Below are 24778 nucleotides of genomic sequence, written 5' to 3' on the forward strand. Positions count from 1 at the left end.
TGAGGCTGTCACAATAAAGACACAGATAGGTATGATTTGACCTGGGTGAAAATTAGTGACAGGTAATGGTTTTGCTGTGGGCCAAGAAACAATAACAATAAAACGAGTAGCAGAAAGAGGATGCTTATAGCTGATTTCAGAAGAATTTTTGACCAGGAAAGATGCTATAGGGACCTTCAGTAAAAGATTAGAGAACACTCATTACTCAGGCAGTTGCTATGAATCTGCTTGGAATATTTCAATACGAGAAACAAATATGTTAGAAGGGTAATATATTTTATTAAATTTCCTTTCAATAGGCATCTATGCAGGTCATCATAACCTGTAAAAAAACAGGGGCATGCAAAAAGTTAGTTATAAAACTTGGCATCTATAATTAAGATAAAATGAATAATAAATGCTAAGTTTCTGACATTTTCTTGTCACTTGCTCTGGACGAATTTCAGTGATAGATGTGCTTTTGTTTTCTTGATGTTTTATATTCTTACTCATCACTGAGACTTAGATCATTGTAAACTTTACTGAAACTGGCTGCAAAGGCCAAAGTTATTAACATTACCGAGCCTGACAGTCTGACTGATCGCCTAATAGCAATAATTGTTGCTTCACTTTTATTTGCTACCCAGAGTGAGATAGCACTAGGTAGTTTTATAGTTCCCGTTTCCATGGGAATCCAGGCTAAGTGCAATGATAAAACTATTACTTTTGTGTAGTCCATTAAATTACAATCCTTTTATTTTATATTTTTAAACATGATTGGTATCCTCATTGATAGAGTTTAATGCTAAGCTTCATTATTTGCATGAAATTTTCATAAATATCCATTTTGATTACAAAATAAGATAGTGGAAGTGGTTTTTAGAGAGCTGTCAAGATTATTCTCAGGGCGTTTTTTATCTTTTTTTCAGAAGAAATAATATGAAAATGCTGCAGTATAAAAAGATATGCTGCTTATCTTTAGAAATAAATCTTTTTATACAAACTATGATGCATTGTATTATTTGTAATTGCACATATATTTCTCTCCAAGATGTCTGTATAGGTGATATGTGTATATGCACATAGATACATTTGAAAAAAATATATATGTGTGTGAGCTGGAGAGATTGGGGTAGGGAGAGTGTGCTTGTGTAAGCGTGTGCACATGAGCAGGTGCGAGACAGTGAGAGAGAGAGAGAGAGATCTCAATTTATGCCAGCTGACCAGGATTGGATTGTATATAAAAAATAACATGATAAGAAGACAGCTAGAACCCCAAAAAGTCAAAACCTATAACATCCTAAGGAGAGAGAAACATCACATATAAAAAATAAATACACATGTGCACAAATATATTTAATCTAATTTGTCATATCACACTGTTCCAGACTCCAAGAATATCTTCATCAGAAGTTGAAAGTCAATGGGAGTGGGGGGAGTGAGTGAGCGGGTGTAGAAAGATTGAGAAAAAACCTCATGGACATGGACGACAGTGTGGTGAGAGGTGATGGCGGGGCAGGGGTGGTGGTGGAGGTGGAGGAGGGTATTGAGGGGATAAATAGTGATGAACAGAGACTTGACTTGGGGTGGTGAACACACAGTATCGTGTACAGATGATGTGTTGTAGAATTGTGCACCTGAAACCTGTATAATTTTGTTAACCAAATAGTGTCACTCCAATAAATTCAATAAAAAGGGAAAAAATAGTTGAAAGTCAAAAGTAATGATGTTATAAAGATATATACTATATATTAAAAACAGATGGAGTCAATAAGTACTTGAATTTAATTGAATAGACTATGTGTAATAACAATGTGAACTTTTTGGAGCAGATTAAAATATTAGAACAGTACTCAATAAATATTTAAAAATTATCACGCCAAATATGAATTGTGGAATAAAGTCTAATGTATTGTCCGAGATACACAGATAAAATTAAATTTCTATAGAATCATCACAAGTCTGATTTTGGAAGAATGAAATCTTTTTACATAACTATTTAAAAATAGCTTTTAAAATGTTAATATGTTTACTTGTCAGTGGTGAATAGACATTATAATGAACATTTGGTTTTTTATTACAGTTTACCCAGTATCTAGCCTATTTTTAATATGACATTTTTAAAGGGAATACGTTTACTCTAAAATTTTATTCTTAAGGGTAATTTATTCATGGTGGCTACCTCTCAGTTTGGAAGCCAAGAAGATTGGTTGGCAATTCTTCCTTTCACTTGTATAATCAGGTTTCAGGCAATGGAATTGAGTTTACTGAATATTGCATGTTTAAATTTCAAATATGAAAATTGTAACTTGTATTCTATAAGTTTTATAAGATTCATTAAATGTTACAACTAGTATAAATAGTATTTTAAATACAAATAATAATTATTTTTTGGTTTACAATTAATTTTATAATACACAGGTAAACTTCATTTTATGCATGTCACTTTATTGTGCTTCATATATATTGTGTTTATATATATATGATATATATATTATATATATATATGAAGCAAATTGGAGGTTTGTGGCAACTCTGTGTTGAGCAATCTATGGGCACCACCTTTCTAATGGGCTCATACAATAGTATATTTTAACAATGACGTGCTTTAATTAGGTATATACATTAATTTTTTTAGACATTAACCTAGTTTACATTTAATAGACTGTAGTACAGTGTAAACACAACTTTTATATGCACTGGAAAACCAAAATATTCATCTGACTTGCTTTATTGTGATGGTCTGGAACCAAATATCTCTGAAGTAAGCTTATGATATTACATGTGATAGGCAGTTACCTATTTTTCTCTAAATCTGAATCTTAATCACTTTTCATGTATCATTTACTCTCCATATCACAATGAAGTATAGCAAAATATGCTATTTCAAAATACCACTGTGTGTGTTCAGGACATGCCACCACAAAATATGCCACTTTGCTATATTATTTTGAACTGTAGGCACTTGCAAACAGCAAATATAGACAAAGGATGTCTACTCTTTTTTATTATAGACTCTCCAAAAGGAACTCAATTTTCTTTCTTTCTTTCTTTCTTTCTTTCTTTCTTTCTTTCTTTCTTTCTTTCTTTCTTTCTTTCTTTCTTTCTTTCTTTTCTTTCTCCTTTCTTTCTCCTTCCTTCCTTCCTTCCTTCCTTCCTTCCTTCCTTCCTTCCTTCCTTCCTTCCTTCCTTCCTTCCTTCCCTCTTTCCTCCCTCCCTCCCTCCCTTCCCTCCCTCCCCCTTCTTTCCTTCCTTCCTTCCTTCCTTCCTTCCTTCCTTCCTTCCTTCCTTCCTTCCTTCCATCTTTTGATCTTTCTTTCCTTTGTTAATCCTCACTTGATGGTATATTTTCCATCTTCAGAGAGAGTGAAAGGGAGGGAGGGAGGTGAGGGGAGAGAGAGAGAGAAACATTGATGTGAGAGAGACACATCAATTGGTTGCCTTCCACAGGCACCCTGACTGGGACCAAAGATTGAATTTGCAACCTAGGTACGTGCTCTTGACTGGGAATCAAACCTGAGTCCCTGCAGTGTGCAGGCTGACACTCTAACCACTGAGCACACCTGCTAGGGCAAGGAACTCAATTTTCATGTCTTCTACCTAAGAGTTTTATCAACTGGGGAAGATTGACTCCTGTTGGAGAGCAGACAAAAAGACCACACCCAGACAAAACTTGACACAAACCACCATACCTCCCATTCTAAGGGCTCATTCATCTTTTCTAAAAATAATTTACTGTAATTTAGGAGGGTAGAGGAAAAATATTATCCTGCCCTACAACTGTTAAAAGGCAAGGAAAATTTCAGATAAGGAAAATCTTGACAGCCATGTAACCCTAAGCTTTTGAATTAGAACCAAATAGATACTAGATGACCCTTCATCTTTGATAGCAAGATTGATGAAATAGTCATTTTGGATCCCTCCATTGCATATTTTGGGGAAACTACACTATTTTTTTTAAATATTAAAAAAATAAAAACAATTTTAAAGTCTTCAATATTATTAAATTATTGAAAATAAGAAAGATACTTAATGTATGGTCCTAGTACATCATATGTTTATAAATACATTTTATATAAAACTAGATATAATAGATATATAGAGATGTATTTATATAATGTGAAAATATTCTTACAATAGAAAACAATGAAATGTCCATAACATAACTGGGTATATTAATTTTGTGCTTTGGATATCTTTCTTCTAAGTGTTGAACTCTTAAAATCACTTTGAGAGTACTGAGAGAAATTTATAGTTATGACTTTGAAAAAGAAATGATGAAATGATTTGCCACATTGTCTCAAAGAGCAGATTTTTTTCTCTTGGATTATTGTTTTTATGACACAAGAGCAATGAGTTCCTGTATAAGAAGAGAGTGCTTTTTATGAAAGCCTAAGTCATCGATTGACAAGATAACTCCACTCTTCAAAACAAGCCTTAAGGTAAAATTTCAGAAGAAAGCAAAAATAAATTTTAAAAGTTTAGATGAAACAGTTTTATAAAACACAGTGAAGTATGAAGTATAGTATTAACATAGAAAAAAGAAAAATGAATGTATAGGATAGTTCTCAAAAGAAAGTACAGGAATTAGTTATTTTAGCATATACAAAAACAAATCTAAAATTTGAAAGGGAAACTATTGGCAATATGCCAATGAATTCAAATAATTTATACACTATGCATGCAAATATAAAACTATTTTCAAAAAAGAGGAGAATGAGTTTACTGGATATAGCATGGCATTAGATAAATGCTTATTTAAAATTTTGTCATCTTAAAAATATGCCTAATGAACACTAAAATTATTCTCACCAAAAAGGCTATTGTTTCTTAATTTCATTTTAGTATTAATTGTTTTATAAATAAATGAAGATAGAGTAACGCTGTTTGTCAAGTATGCACACAGTTCTATGAAAATCTATGTACTGTTAGTGCATTCTTAGCATTCTTAGAAAGTCAATTGGTCACATAGGAATTGATATTATTTTGTTGCATTTTAAAAAAATTTCTGCCAAGGAAACCTATAGCTATAATTAAAATACTCATCTAAATTGATATATATTATAAGTCACATCAAAACATTTGAATTTATTTTCTGACTTAACTTTAGGAGTTAAATGCTACTCAAGTGGTAGAAGGCAATACTTCCCCTTCCTCTAGGGGCCAGGGATGAATGGGATTGTTTTCAAATTTACTAGTTTTTTAAAAATTAAATGTACCGGGGTGACATTGATTAATAAGGTTATATAGGTTTTAAGTGCACATTTCTATGATACATGATTTGTGTATAGCATCGTGTGCCCACCACCCAAAGTCAAATCATTTTCCATCACCATATATTTGACCCCTTTTCCCTCTACAACCCCCGACCCCCATTCCCTCTGGTAACCACATACTGTTTGTGTCTATGAGTTTTTGTTTGTTTGTTTTCTTATTTGTTCATTTGTTGCTTTTGGTTTTATATCCCACATATGAGTGAAATGATATGGTTCTTGACTTTTCTATCTGACTTATTTTGCTCAGCATTATATTCTCTAGATCCATCCATGTTGTCACCAATGGCAGTATTTCGTCTTTCCTTATAGCCGAGTAGTATTCCATTGTATATGTGTCCCACATCTTCTTTATCCAATCATCTACAAGGAACACCTAGGTTATTTCCATGTATTGGCCACTGTGAATAATGTTGCAACTGTATCAGTTTTTAAGATGATCATGACTGCAAATGGCAAATGGCAAGCAGTGCCCAAAGGCCAGGAATGTAAACTGTTTTTAAGGTCCCATGAAAGTTCTTCACAAAGCTAGCTTATATTTTTTAAGTTAGTAATAACCACAAAATAATATATACTATCCTAGATTTGAGAAAAAAAATACACTTCAAAAATCAGAAAATACAAAGTATGGAATTGTTTTAGAAAAATCTCTTACGTAGTAAGATCATAAGGAATGGAAGATTAAAATGTCTGTTGGTGCAAACATTAATACTTAGTTGATCAGTCCTCTTCAAAATGAAGATTGTACTTTTATTCTCTCTTCATTGTTTTCCCCATTCTTGTGTTATCCATTTCTGGACAAAGGCCAACTTCTTCTGGCATTCTTTTACTTATTGTTCTAGTTCCAAGTTAAATGCCACTTTTCCGTTTAAAAATTACCTTTGCTCTCTCAAGCAAATTTAGTTTCTCTGTCCTAAATTACCTAATCATTTTCATACATTATCCAAAGTTGTGTCCACATAACTTTCTACTAAATAAATATTCATTCATACAATAAATATGTTTTGTGCCTAAAATACTCAGGTTCTTGCTAGGCACTCAGGATACATGGCAAACACAGTTCATCTTTTTGCCATTTAAAACATGTATGGTGTTTACCTTTTGTTTGGTAGAATCGACACTAAAATTATAAATAATAATTATTTCCTCTATCTAGTCAGCTCTATTTTCTAAGCTTGCCGGTTCATTCTTCATCTCCAGAATTTTTATTTCGTTTTTGTTTTAAAATGTTCTCCTGAGGGTATGTTTTTTTGTTCGTTTGTTTGTTTTGGAGAGAGGAAGGAGGAGAGAGAAAGAGAGATCAATGTGAAAGAGGAACATTAATTGGTTGCCTCTTACATGTACCCCAACCAGGACTGAACCTTCAAGCTCTGTATGTGCCCTGACGGGAAATCAAACCCCTGACTTGGTGTATGGGACGACACTCAACCGTGAGCCACACCGGCTCACCTTTCAATATCTTTGGTGAATTAGTTATTTTATTTATTGACTTGATTTCTGAGTTCTTTGAACTGCCTATATATGTTTCAGTTTTTGTTTTGTTGTTGTATCTCGTTGAGTTTTTCTGAACTGCAATCTTGAATTCTGTCATTTAAATCACATACTTGCATGTCTTTAAATTTATTTTCTGGAGATTTTTCATTTTCTTTCTGAGCTGCCTCATTACCTTGGTTATTCATGGTATTCGATGGATTTCTTTTCTGTCTAGGCGTCTGGGAAAACAAGTTCTGCTTCTTTTCCCAAAAGTGGCATTTCTCTATTTGGTAAGTTGATGAGAAGTTTTTCTTTCGCTTTCCAGTAGGCGGCAATAAAGCAAAGCTTTTTCTCTCGTTTCCCTTGCACCGCCCCGATTTCTGGGCTCTCTGCAGGGAAGGAGAAAATGCCTTATAACTAAAATCAACACAGTGAGAGTTATAAGAGAGGTCCTTCGGAGACTAAAGTAATTCCACTTCATCTATGCAAGAAAGCAAGGAGAATCTAGGCAATTAAGTGATATTGAGCTGAGAATTGATGGGTGATGTGGTGTTAGGCAGATAACAAATAGTGGTGAGTCTGCCAGGCAGACTGGTCAGCAGACTGGAGAGCCCCAGAGGAGAGAGTGCCATTCTCTGCAAGGACCGGCAGACGTCCAGTGGCATAGCTGGAGCACAGAACGCCAGGCGAAGACTGGAAAACAGTGACCCTGGAGCTCAGGTGAGACCAGGACACGAAGACCCTCCTAACCACCTGAGGATACTGGATTTTATCCAAGGTCAATGGGAAGACACCGAAGGATTTTTGAAGAAGAGTATCATAGTACAGGGTGGGACAAAAGTGGGTGTACAGTTGTGAGTACATGAAACAGTTTATTTTTACATTATTATTTATTAATAATTGTATTAATTTTCATATGAACAACTATACAACTACTTTTCCCAGGCCCTGTGTAAAGATAATTATTTTCTTATTATGAATGACTGATCTTTTGTAGTTTACTCATGAAATTTTGCATAGTATACATTTTCTTCTATATTGAAAAATGTCCAGGTAGAAGGAAAGCATCTTGACTCTCTTTCCATCCCAAGCTCTGGAACCTCTGCTCTCTTTAGTTCCCGAAAGTTAGAAGTTCCACAGTATTGCACAACCATAACACTATCTCATTTCAGAACATTCTCGTCATCTCATAAGAGACACTAATTGAATAAATATTCCTCAAAAGGTAGACAATTGGGAGGAGTGCTGATAAGAAATTTCTAGTTTTATATAATGCAAACTGGTTTTTAGTTAAGTTGATCAGACTTCTTTTAGATTGATAAGCTTTAATGTTTTCCAGAAAGCAATCTAGAATACTGAGAGCTATAAAAGAAAGTGGACCAATGCTTTACACAAGAGCTGTGTTTAAACATGAAAGAGAGGCTAGCCATGTATGTGCGTCATCTATGTAAGTCCAAGGGATAGAGCAAAATGCAACGGTTAGAAATTTCATAGAAATAATAATAAGCAGACTATGACAATATAAAGACGTCGAGCAATTCGATCTTTTTAGTAATGGAAAAGTAACCTTTTCAATCATAATGGTATCGGCCTTGTTAAATTTGGTGGAAAGTTAAAGTAGATGATACCTGCAATCTAGATACACTTATCTGTACCTCAGTTAGTCTGTGTCATTTCAGGAAACATAAACAACAGCTATGTCAAAGAGAGGAACTGTAATACAATAATTCGGTTAAATAAATGATGCTGGAAAGCTGAAATAGCAAAAGGGGAATGATAAAATAACCCACAGATTAATAACTGCAAGCAGCAGTTGCCACTATAAGAGCTGAAAAATTAATAAAGTGAGAGATGGTGTTACTAGAAAAAAATAGCTCAGATTTTGCTGATTTATAATTATATCAGCCTGTAGAATAAGAGTGGGAAGGATGTCTTCTGAAAGAGTACAGAATGTATGATTGGATAGGGCCAAATTTGTCAATATGGCCATACTTCTCAGGATTTGGGGTTTAATATGCTAAATCTGCTGTAATAATTTGTTTGCTTCCAACAGTCAGTGAGGCTGAAATATCAGAAATTCTCTAATGTAATGTAGAAAGTTAAAATATAAAAGCTTAGGAAAATAGAAACGTAGGGATATATATATTTGTGCCATCTGCTCCTTTATTATATAACAAAAGAGAAAAGGACCCCTCCTCCCTTGTGGTACAGATCACACACGACTGACTGCAAAGGGCAGCATCATACTTGTGGGGTGAGTTATTACGGTAGAAAGGACACACACACACACACACACACACACACACACACACGCGGAAATCTCTGAAAATGTTTCTCCCCGACAGTGTAATAAACAAAAAGCAATGTTACGTCCCAGTGGGAACTGCAGGAAGTAGTGCTGCCATCAAAGACTTCAAAGGTGCAGGGCTAGGGAGTCCTATGCACTTTATTTAAATTCCTTTGCCCATGCTGTGGGGGAATGGATATTGAGCAATGATTGTGAATTACTGTAAACTTAAACAGGAGGTGACAAAAATCACAGCTGCTTTTCCAGCTGTGGTACATTTTGGAAACAAATCAATATGCCCTCTCATACAAGGCATACACTGATTTACCATGTACCAGGACAGTGGTGGGTTGAATCGTGTCCTTTTCAGATTCAGATGGTGAAGTCCTATCCCTGAGTGCCTCAGAATGTGACTGTATTTGGAAATAGGGTTGCTGTAGATGTAAGTATGTAAGATGAGGTTATACTGAAGTAAGGTGGGCTTCTAATCCAATATGACTGGGATTTTTGTAAAAAGGGGATATTTGGACAAAGACACACATATAGGAAGAACACACAAAAATTGGAGTTACACTGCCACAAACCAAAGAACCACCAGAAGCCAGGAGAGAGAACTGAAACATACTTTCCGAGGAAGCATGACCCTGCCAACAACTTGATTTCCGGCTTCTAGCCTCCAGAATTATAAGACAATGACCTTCTGTTGTTGAAGTCACCAAATAAATGTATGGTACTTTGTTACGGTGGCCTTAGGAAACTAACACAGTAGGTCAGCAATTTTTCTTTCTGTGCAGGGCCATAGAGTAAATACGTTAAGATGTACAGGCCATTTGGTTTCTAACATGACCACCCAACTCTGTTATTATAGCATAAATTCAGCCATATACAATATATAAATTAGTGAGTATGGCAGTGTTCCAATAAAACTTAGAGAAAAGGCAGTGGGCTGGATTTGGTCTATGGCTCTAGTTTGTAGATTCTTGTTCTTGACCAATTTGTAAGTGCTAGCAAAACATCTGTTCTTACCTTGCAGCAGCAACTGTATGTACTTGCCTCAGGGTTATGTCAACACTTGTACTCTCTACCACATTTTAGTCTGCCTCGATCTTCGACACCTTGATATCCCATAGATCATGCTGAACTACTACATTTCTGACATTCTGGCAACTGACTCTAATGAGCAGAGGTAGCAAATATCTTCACTCCCTTAGTACACTAAAGGGTGAGGGATACTTTAGAATTCAGGTCTGAGCAAGATTATTAAAACAACACTGATGGATGTGTTAGTATTTTGATGGGGGAATTCTTTAAAAAATGTATACGTATATCAAACCATCGCATTGTACACTTTAAAATCACCTTTTTTCAATTACACCTCAACAATGCTGAAAAACACACTGTTTAAACAGAAAGAATTTTAAAGAGGAAGTAAGTTATACATGTAGCAAAGTAGAAAGATTTAAAAAGGGGGTCTTGATATAACCCAGATGTTATTAATGGCAGGAAGCAGTTGCCACTTTTAGGCTGAGAAAAAAACCCAGAAGGGGTGGGGTCCCATGCTGTAGGAACGGACCATGGGAACTGATGGTCATGCTAGAAACATACATGTCTAGTGCTGAGATCTGTGAAAAGACCACAGCACGGTTGATGTTAGACTCAAGATCTGATCCTCAGAGCAGAACAATATGACTGGAGGCTGGAAGTACCTGAGACCCACGCCATGGCTGTCGCAAGCAGTGACAAAGGAAGCTGGATGCTGTGCTCTAGAGCTGGTGTGATGCTGAGACTGCAGACAGAAAGTTTGCTCTCTTCCCGTACATTCTGGAGCATCAGAATCATGGACACAGGCAGCAGGCAGAGTAGTCAACTCCGGCCCAGAATCACTGAGCAGACTCTAGAAGAGAGGCCTCAGGGGTGAAGACAATAGGTAAAGGATACACACAACTAAATGTAATTAATTGTTCTTTCAAGTATTTTAATCTAATTCTGGATTGTTCAGTGTATGGGAGCTTACGTGGAACTGAAGAAAATATACGTGGAGATCATTTTCTGACTAGGCATAAGTTCCATTAAAGAAAGCAGGATGGAGAAGCACGGAAGCTAGATTTGTTTGTTTTTGTAGCTGGACCAAGCATGAGAGAACAGAAGAGCATCCATTCTGGCTTTTAGCCATCATGCTGCTTTGTGGACAAGCGAACTCACTGCCAACTGCAAAGGCAGGGGAACAGTTTCGGCATTTATCAGCTTGGAACAGGCGTAGGAAAGACTTTCCGTCAAATATGTCGTTATTCTTGAGAAAAACACAAAAAATAAGTTTTTAGAATAACACTTATTTCACTACATTATCTGACATCAGAGTTTAACTAAAACGACCCAATTGATATTCAATATAAAAACAAGAATTTGTCCATTCTGAGGAAACTATCCACAAATATATAGCTTCTACAAAAATATTACTGTGAGATGTTGTCTAGGATAATTACAAAATAGCATCCAAAAATTTTATTGTAAATTAAAACTAACACTAACAATAACAAAATACCAGAATGGGTAACATGCAGTTTTTTTTAGTTTTTTTTTTTATCCTCACCGGAGGACATTTTTCCTTTTTTTTGTTCAGGTAGAGTGGAAGGGAGAGAGAGGAACAGAGAGAGAGAGAGAAACATCGATGTGAAAGGAACACATTGAGTGGCTGCCACCCGCACAACCGACCAGGGCCGGGGACAAACTGCAACCAAGGTTCGCACCCTTAGCGGGAACCGAACCCGGGTGCAGGCCAACGCTTCAACCGCTGAGCCAAACCGGCCAGGGTGTAACATGCAGTTTAAGAGACCAAAATGAGTGGTGTGTGGCAATAAAGAAAAAGAAAAAGACTTACTTACCTTATTTATGATTTGCATATCCTAATAATTAATATAATCAAAAACAGTAAAAAAAAATTGTATGAAGGTAGTGTTATTTGCCTATCTCTCCCTACTATATTCCATCATCTTGTTTATAAACATAAGGTACGTTTTGTCACTTCATGCATCTATATTTGGAATTTGGGGCATAAGTTTTTCAACGCAAGATACGAGAAAAATATTATATAATCAATTATTACCAAAATCATATGAAGAAATGAGAGCTATGTTCATTTCTTTCCTTGAAAATATGTTTTTATTGTTTTTTTTTTTAGAGTGAGAAGGAAAGAAACATCAAACATCCATCAGCTGCCTCCTGCACGCCCCCTACTGGGTATTGAAGCCACAACCTGGGCATGTGCCCTGACCAGGAATGAACTGGGACCTCTCAGTCTGTGGGGCACACTCAACCCACTGAGCCACACAGGCCGGGCTATGTTCGTTTTATTATATACCTAGCTAAATAATAAATATGTACTTTATAGCCTATCTATAGTGAGAGATACGATTTTAAATTTCTTCCTGATAAGTAGCTGGAAGTTTCCTAGGCCAGTCTGAATTAGATATGCATTTTAATTCTACTCAGAACTCCTCCTGTGGTATGTCAGGCAGACGTCTTCCTATTCTTCCCGATGTGCCCAAAGTTCTTGTTTCACTGTGTCCTTTTTTTGCTGGCATGATGCTTACTTTTCCCTAGGTTCTTATTATTCTAAAAGAAATGTGTTGTACTTTCTTGGCACATGCTCAGTGTTGCACTTTACTGCAGTGTTTTATCAATGGACATTCCGTAAGCAGGCTTGCTTTCCTTCAGGGTGGCCTGCATAATGCTGACGCTGGTTCCCTGAGGATGACTGCACCCATCCTCTTCCTCACATCAGCCTGCTGTCCTCTTGGCTCTGCGTCCTCTGCTGTCTCTGGCGTTGGAAGTAAGGAAATCAGATTCTGGTTACAATAATAACGGGCCATTTATCCCCTTTTTACCCTCTTCTATCTTCCCCAACCCCCTTTCCCTCTGGTAATCACCAAAAAAGGAAGGAGACTTGACTTTAGGTGGTGACCACACAATACAATAAACAGATGATGTATTATAGAACTGTACTCCAGAAACCTATGTAATTTATTAATCAATGTCACTCCAACAAATTCAATAAAAATTAAAAATAATAAAATAAGAATTTAATCCCAATCCCATAGAGCACAATGAAGTTTTAAAACAACAGAAACAGGGGGAAAGATACACTATGAACATTATTTAAAGGCAAGGGGAACACTTAAAACACAGATGTGAAAAATCTTAGTTACAAAAGGAATCCTATAACCAATGAGGACAAATATATCCAAATAGAATTATTTGGGTTAAATTTACTTCTTTATAAACATCTGCGTTGAATGTCAAACATTCATTCAATGTGAAATTTTGACCCATTTGCCAAAATAAATTGATGTGTAGAAGTTAATTTTATTGTCCAGGGTTAGGATTTGTCTTGCAGACATATTTTGTTTGTCAAAAGTAGTATTAAAATATGAGTAACACTTATAATAAAATACCTTACACCACAGTCTAGATCGTCAGTACATTTTAAGAATATGTTTGGCTTCAATTGGTGAAGTAATTGACTAATAGTAGCTTACCCAAATAAGGGTTCATTTTTCTCACAAAAAGGTCCAGAATTAAGAGATTGTTGATACTGACACAGCTGCTCCACAGTATCAATTCCAATGGACCCAGGATGGCTAGTAGAGCTCCTGTCTAAGTAAGGAAGAGGGATACAGATGCTAGCCACATTGGCAATCCTTTAAGAGGAAAGCAAAAGCTTTGCCACAGTCCCAACTCACCAGAGCCAATTTACTCCCACTGGGCACAGTTGGTTCACATGGCAATCTCTAGTTCAGAAGGCCGAAAAAAATTACCAGGGTTGGGGGACTGACTGCTGCTTCTCCAAATAACATTTTTTAAGTGCAATAAAAAATAGATGAATAGATTTGGGTAGGTGGCATAAAATATCAAACATACCCATTTACTATCAGAGGATAAGAAAAAATGGGGAACGCTGGGTTCCATTCCTTCAATGGTACCATTTGACTAGAGGTAGAAACAAAATCTCTCTACCACCTCTCTCATTTTATTGCTCATGGGGCTCCATTAGGAATTTATGATTATAGTTCCAGTCTGCAGTACTAACCAGGGACTTGACTATTTCACCTATAGCGTATAAAATGTAATGGTGATATTTAATGAACATGTGTTCATTGTCCTTTAGGTGAATAGTTTTTTCCCTTCCCCCTTTACATTTAGTTTCCCTGTAGATTTCCACTAGCCCCGCCCCCCCCTTTGGATTACTTTATCCATTATAGTTTTACCTTATTTCTTTACTTTTTCTCTTCTCTTCCCCGATGTTTACTTCTTGCTTCTGACCATGTTTATTTTGTGACATAATTCCTTGTTTTCTTATCCTCTGCATTCTTTCCATCTACCTAAATCTTCTCTTTTCTTCTCTGTTCTCACACGTCCTGGGCTGCACATGCTAGGCATTGTCTTTGTTTCTCACTGTTAGTTTGCAATCCGCTCTCTGTTTATGTGTTGTATTTCATTGCTTTCCTCATTGCTCTTAGACATTTGTTTTTGTTTCCTTGATGTTTTTCCTCCACCACTTCAAACTCAGAAGCTTCATTTAAATTTCTCATAAATTTCTTTCTTCAATTTCTATTCTTATCTCTAGTAGAAATCAACATACATTTTTATGTGTGATGTAAGATTTTAAAATATTTAAATGTATTCTTTTATGAAGAAGAGAATAATCAAATGATTCACAACTATATAAACGTCCAGTATAAATAAACCGAACTGGAACACATTCTTCATGAAAATAATGCGACTTCATCAGTTTATTGTTCAGTATGTATATAGAGTTTACATCAAATGCAGATTTCTTACAAAAAAGTTTTGGGAAGGTAAGCTGGGAAAGATAATGGCAAGGTAAACAAAGATACTGAGAGAAGACATAGGTGGTAGAATGATTAATGCTGTATCTACACGGTGCAGGTGTTTGTAACGTGAGCAAGTGGTCAGAAAACAAATTGAACATTTATTTTCCCAGACAAAGGGATTAAGAAATGTCATTGATTATACCTTTCTAAATGAAGCTTTGAGCAAACTGCTGTCTTGATTGATTTCTTTGGTATTTGCTAGTACTGCTACTGAACATTCTGTTGGGAATTCTTTTATTTGTTTGTTTCCCGAAGATGTGAATTAACTCATAATTCATGAGATTAATAAAGACATTGTGAAACAGCTGTGATAATTTTATTAAATACTAGACTGGAATCTAACCAAATACAAAATTTTTAGAGACAATGATGGCATTTGCATACAACTTTTCACCATTAAAATGCCAGAGCTTAAAACAATATTTCACTACAACTTGGGCCAAAAGAATCTCAGAATGAGATTTAATTCTGAGTCTACCACAATTTAATCGTATTGTTTATCTGAGAGCAAAGAACTCTATTTATGTATTCAGGATTATTCAAACTAGATTTCATTTTGCACCAGAAGATACTTTTTGATTACCTTCTATACATCAGGCACTATAGGGATACAAAGAGAGTAATACATTGAAAGATCTGGTAACATAGTGCTAAAAACTTTAATAAAGATTATCAAAGGATCACAAGGCATTCTCTGAGAGAGAACCATGTAAGTGGTAGGAGCTTTTCTCAGACACAGAAAGTCACTCTGAAAGGTGTTACTTTGGGTGATATCTGCAGGGTAACAAAGAGCCAGCCATATAGAAATGGGAGTAAAAGCATTACAGGCAAGAAGTTACCAGTAGGACAAATTATATCAAGAGAAAGAACTTGGCTTTTTCCATGACCCAAAAGAATTACCAGTGTAGTTGGAGCACAATGTGACCAATTAGGCAGGGCCTCCATCAGTTAAGGAGTTTGGATTTTGTTCTCAGTGCAATAGAAAGAGGACCACTATTGTGGCTTTCAGTTCTACAGTTTGTGATAAAATATACATTTGTTTTGAACTTTTAATACTTGAATAACCATTTATTGTTAGCTTTCAAATATATGTTAAAGAAAAGTATAACTACGTATATGCCACTCATATTTAACTACTGAGGTTGGCTATAAAACAGTTTTTTTCTTAGCCATTGGGTTGATTGATCACCACACTCCATGGACTATTGCCTTTCATTTTTACATGCCGTACCATTGGGGGAAAAACATATGATAAAGGGAGCTTTTTCTGTTGCAACAAAAATAGAAAGTAAGATGCATGGTGAAAACAAAATGATTTTAAATGTCCCACATTCCCCTTAAATAAACAAAATGATTTTAAATGTTCCACATTCCGCTTAAATAAATTGAATAATTTTAAATGTCCCACATTCCCACCCAAACAAATAAACAACCTGAAAACTGTCTGGGAGGACACCCTTTTCAGGACTTTAATTAAAGTCTTACTAATCAGCTTCTCTAGGAGGTTCATATAAAACTCTGAGGCAAGAGAAGCAATCATTTCTCATAAGCCATCCACACAGGGCTTGAGTGTTTCTTCACATACATACCTTACAAATCAAATGGAGTGGGTAGAGAGATCTTCAGCTAAACATTTGAGAGATTATGAAACCTGCTGGACTGAAGATCTCAGCAGCAAGAAGTTTGCAGTGACCAGGGAGTTGAGTTGTTGAGGGTTGCTGGTGGTGCAATCAGGGAAAATATCTTCTTTCACACCTGTGCACCACCAGAGGGGCCAGTATGTAGATGGCTTCTGCATCAGTCATTTGGTGTTAAACAGGAATATAGTCAATCACGAGTAAACTATGACAGCACCAGACAAGAGTGCCTGTCTTTTTCCTTTCTCTCCTCCCCACCTAATATGTCTAGGGAGAAAAGATTTGGAATTTAACAACAAACATTATTTTAATATATGAAACTGGTCATAAAGCTGTAAGGTCTCTTGCCAAGTCATTTTTATCAGTTGATCCCTATGAGAAAAATGGTGGCACACTCAATGTAGTATAATTTCTGAACAATTTAATAAGTAGACAATTAAATCAAGCATGTAAAAAAAAAGTGCAGTAGTGCAGTAGTCTGGGTTAATAACAACAGGACTGTTACTACCGCAAACCTGAAGGGCAGAGGGAATTCAAAGGTGAGAGGCTACTTTAAGAGCATCTGTGAACTTCAGTCCAAGGTGAGCTGGAGAATAAATGTATTGACCTTATCATCTTCTTCTCTACATCTGATGTCCTGCTTAGCTTCCCAATAGCAGCCAGACTGAAAGCCAGAGTTTAAGAGATACCATTATTTAGTCCATATATGTCAACTCCATGAGAAGAGATGAGTTTTGGTCAAAGGTGGAGAGTGGATCTGGAGAGGCAGAATCAACATATCTGGTACACTATTTAAAAAAACAAAATGCAAAGTTCAGCAAAGCATAGTTTGAAGTAGGTAACTGTGAAAACAAAATAAAACATTTTTTAACTCAACAATTTCAAACTATAAATTAATATAACCTCTAAATTTACCAGAATCATGGCTCTGAAAGTTTACTACCAGGAGTTTAAAACAATTAGTTTCCAGAATGATTTTCTCATTTTTAGATGAGATTTAGGAAAAGAACAGATAAATATTGGTAAGGTATAAATGGATGACTAATTGAATCAAACAAAAATGGCACCTAAATTCCCATTGGCAAGATAGCTTTGCAATAGAGATTTTATAAAAGTAGTAAAAAACATCCAATTGTAGTAGAAATGAAATTGCCTTTGCCATCAGAAAACTGGAGGTGATTCCTGGTTCTGTAATTTCATAGTTGGCATCATTAAAGTTAGTTGTCCACTGGGGCCTCAATTTCTTCATTCATTAAATATTATTATTCATCAACAGGTTTTCTGTACAGATTTAATGAGATGGTAAGAATAGTATCATTTTGACTGGCCTATGATTCACCTCATATATTCATTTAAAGAAGTTAAATAGTTTTTTGAAAAAGAGGAGGGTAAGGAAAGTTGGAGTATGGGGGTAATATTAAATACACCTTAATTGAGTAATTTATTTGTCTTGTACTTTTCAAAAAAGTTTACTATTTTTGTTCTGGTCTGAAAAGGAGTAAATAAATCAGTATCTTCAAATGGAAATTGATATCCCAAGAACGAATTCATTGTTTTAGAATTATAATTTACCAAAACTATCTTTGACCAATTAAGGCCATGATTTTCTAAGATCTTTGCACATTTTGTCTTTGAAGGGGAAGAGATTGATTCCCTAAATAGGATCCCTGAGTGACAAAGTCAGGAAAACTTTAGGGCACGGGCACAGGGTAGCTCCAAACAAGACATAGATGCAGGGGGATCGCGATGACTCCAGAAGTAAAATTACCTAGGAAAGGTGGAGTTCAAAACCCTGGAGGTTGACCTTAAAGCAAGAGAGCTAAGCATCCATGAAGGAGTGCTATGATCTTCTCGATCGTATGTTCCCTGCATTAGAGCCAAAGTAAGTGTACCTCCCCGAATCTGTTGTTTCTTCTCACCTGCATTTTTTTAACTTCTTCCCATCCTTTGGAATGTCATACCTTTTCCTATCACCTCTCCATCTTGCTTTAACTACTTTCTCTTTTCCAGTCTCAAATTAGCCCATGACATGACTTAGCTAAGTCTCTATCTGAATTAAATGTGCTAGATGTTATCAGTATATTGCTTTATGCATTTGTCTCTTATAACTTTTACCACACTCTATTATTATTAGATTTCCAACTAGAGAGAGAAAGAGAGTTATGCTTTTTCATTACCAGCTTCTAATAGTGTGCTGGCCACACAACACTTTCTTTTCCTAAATAAATGCATGGATGGCTAAAAGCATGGATGAACATTACAGGCTTGATAATACCCTGTCATTATTCAAAGCATCAAAAAGGAGCTTGTAATATCTTATCATTAACCTTGATCTGGCCTCCAAAAAATATGACAAGTTCTTTCAAGCTACTTAGTACAGTCCAGATCTTCTTATGTGTTCTTTGGTATAGTGATATAATATACTGTAATTATCTTTATAAAAATACAAATTATATTGTAATTTTTTAAAGAATCTAGGAGCATTTCAGAATTCTGCCTATAGAAGACAAATTTAACTGAAGCTTTATGATTTAGTCATCGATGTATTGCCTACACCTAGTCTATAATATATTATGTTAAAAACAAAAGCTTAGTCTGGCTAGTGTGGCTCAGTGGTTGAGCATTGACCCATACACCAAGAGGTCACTGGTTCGATTCCCAGTCAGGACACATGCCCAGGTTGTGAGCCTGATCCCCAGTGGGGGGCATGCAGGAAAGCAGCCAATCGATGTTCTCTATCATCAATGTTTTTATCTCTCTCTCCCTCTCCCTTCCTCTCTCCCTAAAATCAATAAAGAAAAAGATTTAAAAATAAATGCTTAGATATTAATGAATAAATTGATGTTGACTCAGATTCTTTCTTTGTTGTGTAAGTTATTAGGCACATATTAGATAGGTACAATACTATTACTTATTTGAGATGTTAATGTTTTTTGGAATAATTAAAGAAGTTTATTCTTGATATTATTTATTCAATTATTTATAATTGTCCTATTTTGATACAAATATAAGAAATGTATTGGTGTAACAATTATAAAGTATGCTTTTTAGATTTTAAATAAACTTATCTTTTAAGACATGCAAAATTGTGTTCTTTTATTTATTTTTTACTTTGTTTTCTAGATATACATTTAAGTATATAGAGCATTTTACCTGTATAAAATATTATTTGTTTATTATGGCTTATAAAGTAATGCCTTCTCACCAATGAAAAATCACTTACATGAAATAGATTTGGGGTATTTCACAAAACATTGTAAAAAAATGGCTTCAGTGGGTATATCAGTGGTGACATAATAGGAGCAGGGATGAAACTCAGTAGTTGTTACCCCTGTCTGAGTAAATGTTATTGCTGATTCATAAAAATAACACATTACAAAACGAGGCAAAAATAGAAGAAAACATCTATAAACCACAACTATAAGAAGGAAATAGAAAATGAGAATTCAAACTATTTCATTAATAAAAATCCCTCCAACCATGAAACAAAAGAAAGCAACACCCTTATCTAAATTACATATCATTGAACAGAAATTCTCAGTTATGAAGCAACTCCTCAGATCAAAATTAAGATCGATAGATACAATAAATATTGTGTGTTTATTGTGGTGTTAAAGAGTTTATGCAGCCCTGGCTGGTTTGGCTCAGCAGTTAGAGCGTCAGCTCACGAACCAAGAGTCCTGGGTTCGATTTCTGTCAAGGTCACATACCTCAGTTGTGGTTCATCCCCGGCCCTGCCTGGAGTCGTGCAGGTGGCAACCAATCGATGTGTCTCTCTCACATCAAAATTTCTCTCTCTCTCTCATTCTTTTCTCTCCCACTCTTGCTCTATCTGAAGATAAATGTGCAAATATCCCTGGTTGAGGATAAAAAAAAAATAAATAAATAAATAGTGTATGCAGCCAAGGAGTCATTGCATTTACTCAAAAGAAGACTTTTTCTTGCTTGAAGATTTTTTATATTCATATTAACCAGAGAAAACATCAGGCATAAGTTTAAAGTTAACATTTGAGTCAAGTTGCTATATCGACTCCATTTTCCTCAGAACCAAATGACACCAATTTGACTTTAAAAACATTTTCTAATAATTTTTCAAAATCAACTTTTTATGTATTAGACTAGAAATACCCCTCGCTTGCTCAAAATTAGCAAAGAAAAATTTGATGAGAAAAGTTATTATAGATGTTGTACAATAAAAAGAATTGAACATAATATCTTCACTATACAACTCTATTCATACCTCATTTTCTTAATCCACTTATATTAATTCCCTGATTCCATCATATTTTTAATTAAAATATATCTGGATCTGTTTCTTTCTCTATAATTGGCTTCCCCCTGCCCTGAGGCCAACTCTTATCTTACCCCAGGATGATTTCATTAGTTTCTTGTTCTCTCTGATTTAAGTCCTTTCCATTTTAATCCATTTGATATATTTCTGCCATATTAATCTGCCTACAATGTAGCTTTCACATATCTTTTCTCTGCTGTAAATTCTACAACCACCCCCTGCACTTTCATAGTCAAGTCCAATTTCAATTGTGTGGCAGTTCATGTATTTTCTCAAATTACTGATTTTATCTATGCAACCTATATTTTCTTACCCGTTTTCATGAATTCGTCTCACTTCATAAAGGCTAATATAAAAATACGACTATACACAGCCTGGCTGATCTCTTGTGTGGGACAAAATATAACTGAGGCCTAATTTCAGAACTTACTACTTGGTAATTGAGAGAGTCACAAATGATCACAATCAGTTTCCACATTTATAAAATGGAAACAGAAAGTTTTGTGTCCTATTTCCTATGGTTGTTATGAAGTTACAAGAGTAACTATACATTAAACATTTAAAAAATATAGGTTGGGCCTGGCCGGTGTGGTTCAGTGGTTGAGCATCGACCCATGCACCAAGAGGTCACCGGTTCAATTCCCGGTCAGGGCACACGCCCAGGTTGTGGGCCTGATCCCCAGTGGGGCGCATGCAGGAGGCAGCCAATCAATGTTCTCTCTCATCAATGTTTCTAGCTCTCTCTGTCTCCTTTCATCTCTCTCTAAAATCGATAAAGAAAAAATATTAAAACATGTAAGTTGATAGTGTGTGAGGTGCCATGGTACCTTACTCTTAGCAGAGTATCAATGTAGTACTTTCCACCAAAGTTTTAAGATAATTATGGCTTGCCCTGGCTGGTTTGGCTCAGCGGTTAGAGCATTGGCCTGTGGTCCAGAGAGACCGGGGTTCGGTTCCCGTTAAGAGCACGTACCTCGGTTGCAGTTTGTCTTCGGCCTTGGTTGGGTTGTGTGGAAGGTGGCAACTCGATGTGTCCCTTTCACATCGATGTTTTTCTTTCTCTCTCTCTCTCCCTCCTACTCTATCTGAACAAAAAAATGGAAAACTGTCCTCCGATGAGGATTTAAAAAAAAAAAAAAGAGTATTATGGCTTGTCCTTGGTCCATTTCTAGTCCTATCATGGTGTTTTCCTTTATTGAAGAGAGGATCATGTGTGAAACATGGACTTCACTCGAAAATTCTTCAGGTCCATGGTGCAGCATTATTTTTATTCCTGACCACTAGTATAATCTCAGTGTGGCCTTCAAACAGCCGACACAGTAGATGACTAACTTCAGGGATTGGGAAACAGATCCTATAAAACAGAATTCCACTCTGAATACATTGATTATTTGTTTTCCCTTAAACTGAGTAGTGGTTGATACTAAAATATAAAATGTATCAGTGGAAAATCTGATCCTGTTTGTTATCACTTTTTAACAATAATATCTAATGTTAAAATTGTCTATACCAGTTACAAATAGTTTATATTTGTTTTTTTTTGCTCAAAAAATATCTATTATTATTTATATTATTATATTTTATTTTGTAAATATTTCCAGTACCCACCTGGCACCATACATAGTTATTACAATATTATTGAATATATTTCCTATGCTGTACTTTACATCTCCATAACTATTTTGTAACTACCAATTTTTACTTCTTTATTTCTTCACTCTTTTCACGCCATCCCACAAACTCCTTCCCCTCTGGCAACCATAAATTTGTTCTCTGTATCTAAAAGTCTGTTTCTGTGTTGTTTGTTCATTTATATTGTTCTTTAGATTTCACATATAAATAAAAGCATATGGTATTTGTCTTTCTATGATGGACTTATTTCACTTATCATAATACCCTCTATTTCCATCCATGTTGTGGCAAATGGTAAAATTTTGTTCTTTTTAATGGCTGAATAGTATTCCATTGTGTGTGTGTGTGTGTGTGTGTGTGTATATATATATATATATAATCACCTCTTTTTTATCTACTCATCTATTGATGTGCACTTGGGTTGCTTGGCTATTGTTAATAATATTACAGTGAATATAGAGGTTCATATATTCTTTCAAATTAGTGTTTTGGGTTTTATCAGATATATATCCAGAAGTGAAATCATTAGATCATCAGGCAGTTTCATTTATAATTTTTTGAGGTAACTCCATACTCTTTACAGTGGCTGCCCCAATCTGCATTCTCACCATCAGTACACAAAGGTTCCCTTTTCTCTACATCCTCTCCAACACTTGTTATTTGTTGATTTTGTGATGATTGCCATTCTGACAGGTGATATCACATTATGGTTTTCATTTGCACTTCTCTGACAATTAGTGACATTGAGCATCTTTTCATATGTTTATTGGCCATCTGTATGTCCTCTTTGGAGAAGTTTCTATTTAGGTCCTTTGCCCATTTTTTTAATTGAATTGTTTGTTTTTTAAGTGTTGAATTGTATGTGTTCTTTATAAAGTTTGGATATGAATCCCCTATCAGATGTATCATTGATGAATAAATGGTGTTGGGAAAATCTGACAGATATATGCAAAAAAATAAAACTAGGTCACCTTCTTACATCATATAGAAGAATAAACTCAATAAACACTAAATGGGATAATGACTCAAAAGTAAGACTTAATACCATAAAAATCTTAGAGAAAAACGTAGGCGTTAAAATCTTGGACATTTCTCTCAGTAATACTTTTTTCTGATATAGCTCTTGGGCAAGAGAAGCAAAAGAGAAAATAAACAAATGGGACTGAATCAAAGTAAAAAGTTTTTCACAGCAAAGCAAACCATCAACAAAGGGAAAAGACAACCCACTGAATGGGAGAACATATATTTCCATTTTTACATTTGATTAAGTTTCCCTTCACTGAATTAGAACTATGTTGACTATATTATTAGTCTCACTTTTAATGATGAGAAAGTAAAAGTGAAGACCTGACCTCTGCCCATATATATGTACTCAGAATGCCAGTTACAGAAGCAGAGAGAAACATTCTGTATTCTGACTTCCTGTTTATTTCCTTTTTTGCTACTATACACAAGAAATGTCTTTCCATGATCTGAATGCAACTAAAGTTGAAATGCTGTGCTCTTCTGCTTAACCCTTTTTGCTCCTGGGGAAGACTGCAAAAATAACAAATCAGCAGATAAAATGCTGTCGTTATGTGTGTGATGGATGTGTGACTGACTCTAAAGAAGGCTGACACCGAGTCCTTAACATGATGCGACCTCATTTAGATCACAGCTGCTTTGTCACTCTTCCCAGTAGAAGGGGTCTTTTTCAAACTGTTCTTCCTTGAGATATGAAATGAAAGAGCAGATGGAGAATTGAACTGAAAAGGAATTTGGCATTAGAAAAGATCTGTCTTCAGGGGTGATTAGAAAAGATTTATAACAGAAGTCATCAGGAAATTTGAGATCCAAATATTTCCCATTCTAACAGTGTAAACAACAACACAAACATCCAAAGGTTGGTCTTAAGTCCTACACGTGCTCACGTTCTGTTTTGTGCATTCCATTGAGAGCTTATCTTCTAGTCTTTCCTCTTTTCCTAGCTAGGTATTAGGTAGATAAACTCTAGTGAGTCATACTCCTCAAACATTCATTGCATTGCCATCAGTCTGTGCCTCTTATTTATTTGCATGTTTGTTTATTTTCTTTCAATCCTCATCTTTAGTGCAAATCCTTTCACTTGTATATGTTTATATATAAATGTATTATTGTTTGCATGTGTATTTTTCATTTACATGAATGTTGTTATTTTATTCATTATACTTTCTTTCAATTCCAGTTTTAGGTTCATCACCATTTCTCTACATACCTCCTGCATGGTATTCTGTGGTATCTCTCTATCACTTTTTTACATCCCCACTCTCTCCATACTTAGACTGTTTCAACTCCCT

The sequence above is a fragment of the Molossus molossus genome, unplaced genomic scaffold, assembly GCF_014108415.1.
Source record: "Molossus molossus isolate mMolMol1 unplaced genomic scaffold, mMolMol1.p scaffold_m16_p_9, whole genome shotgun sequence".
Classification (NCBI taxonomy): Eukaryota; Metazoa; Chordata; class Mammalia; order Chiroptera; family Molossidae; genus Molossus; species Molossus molossus.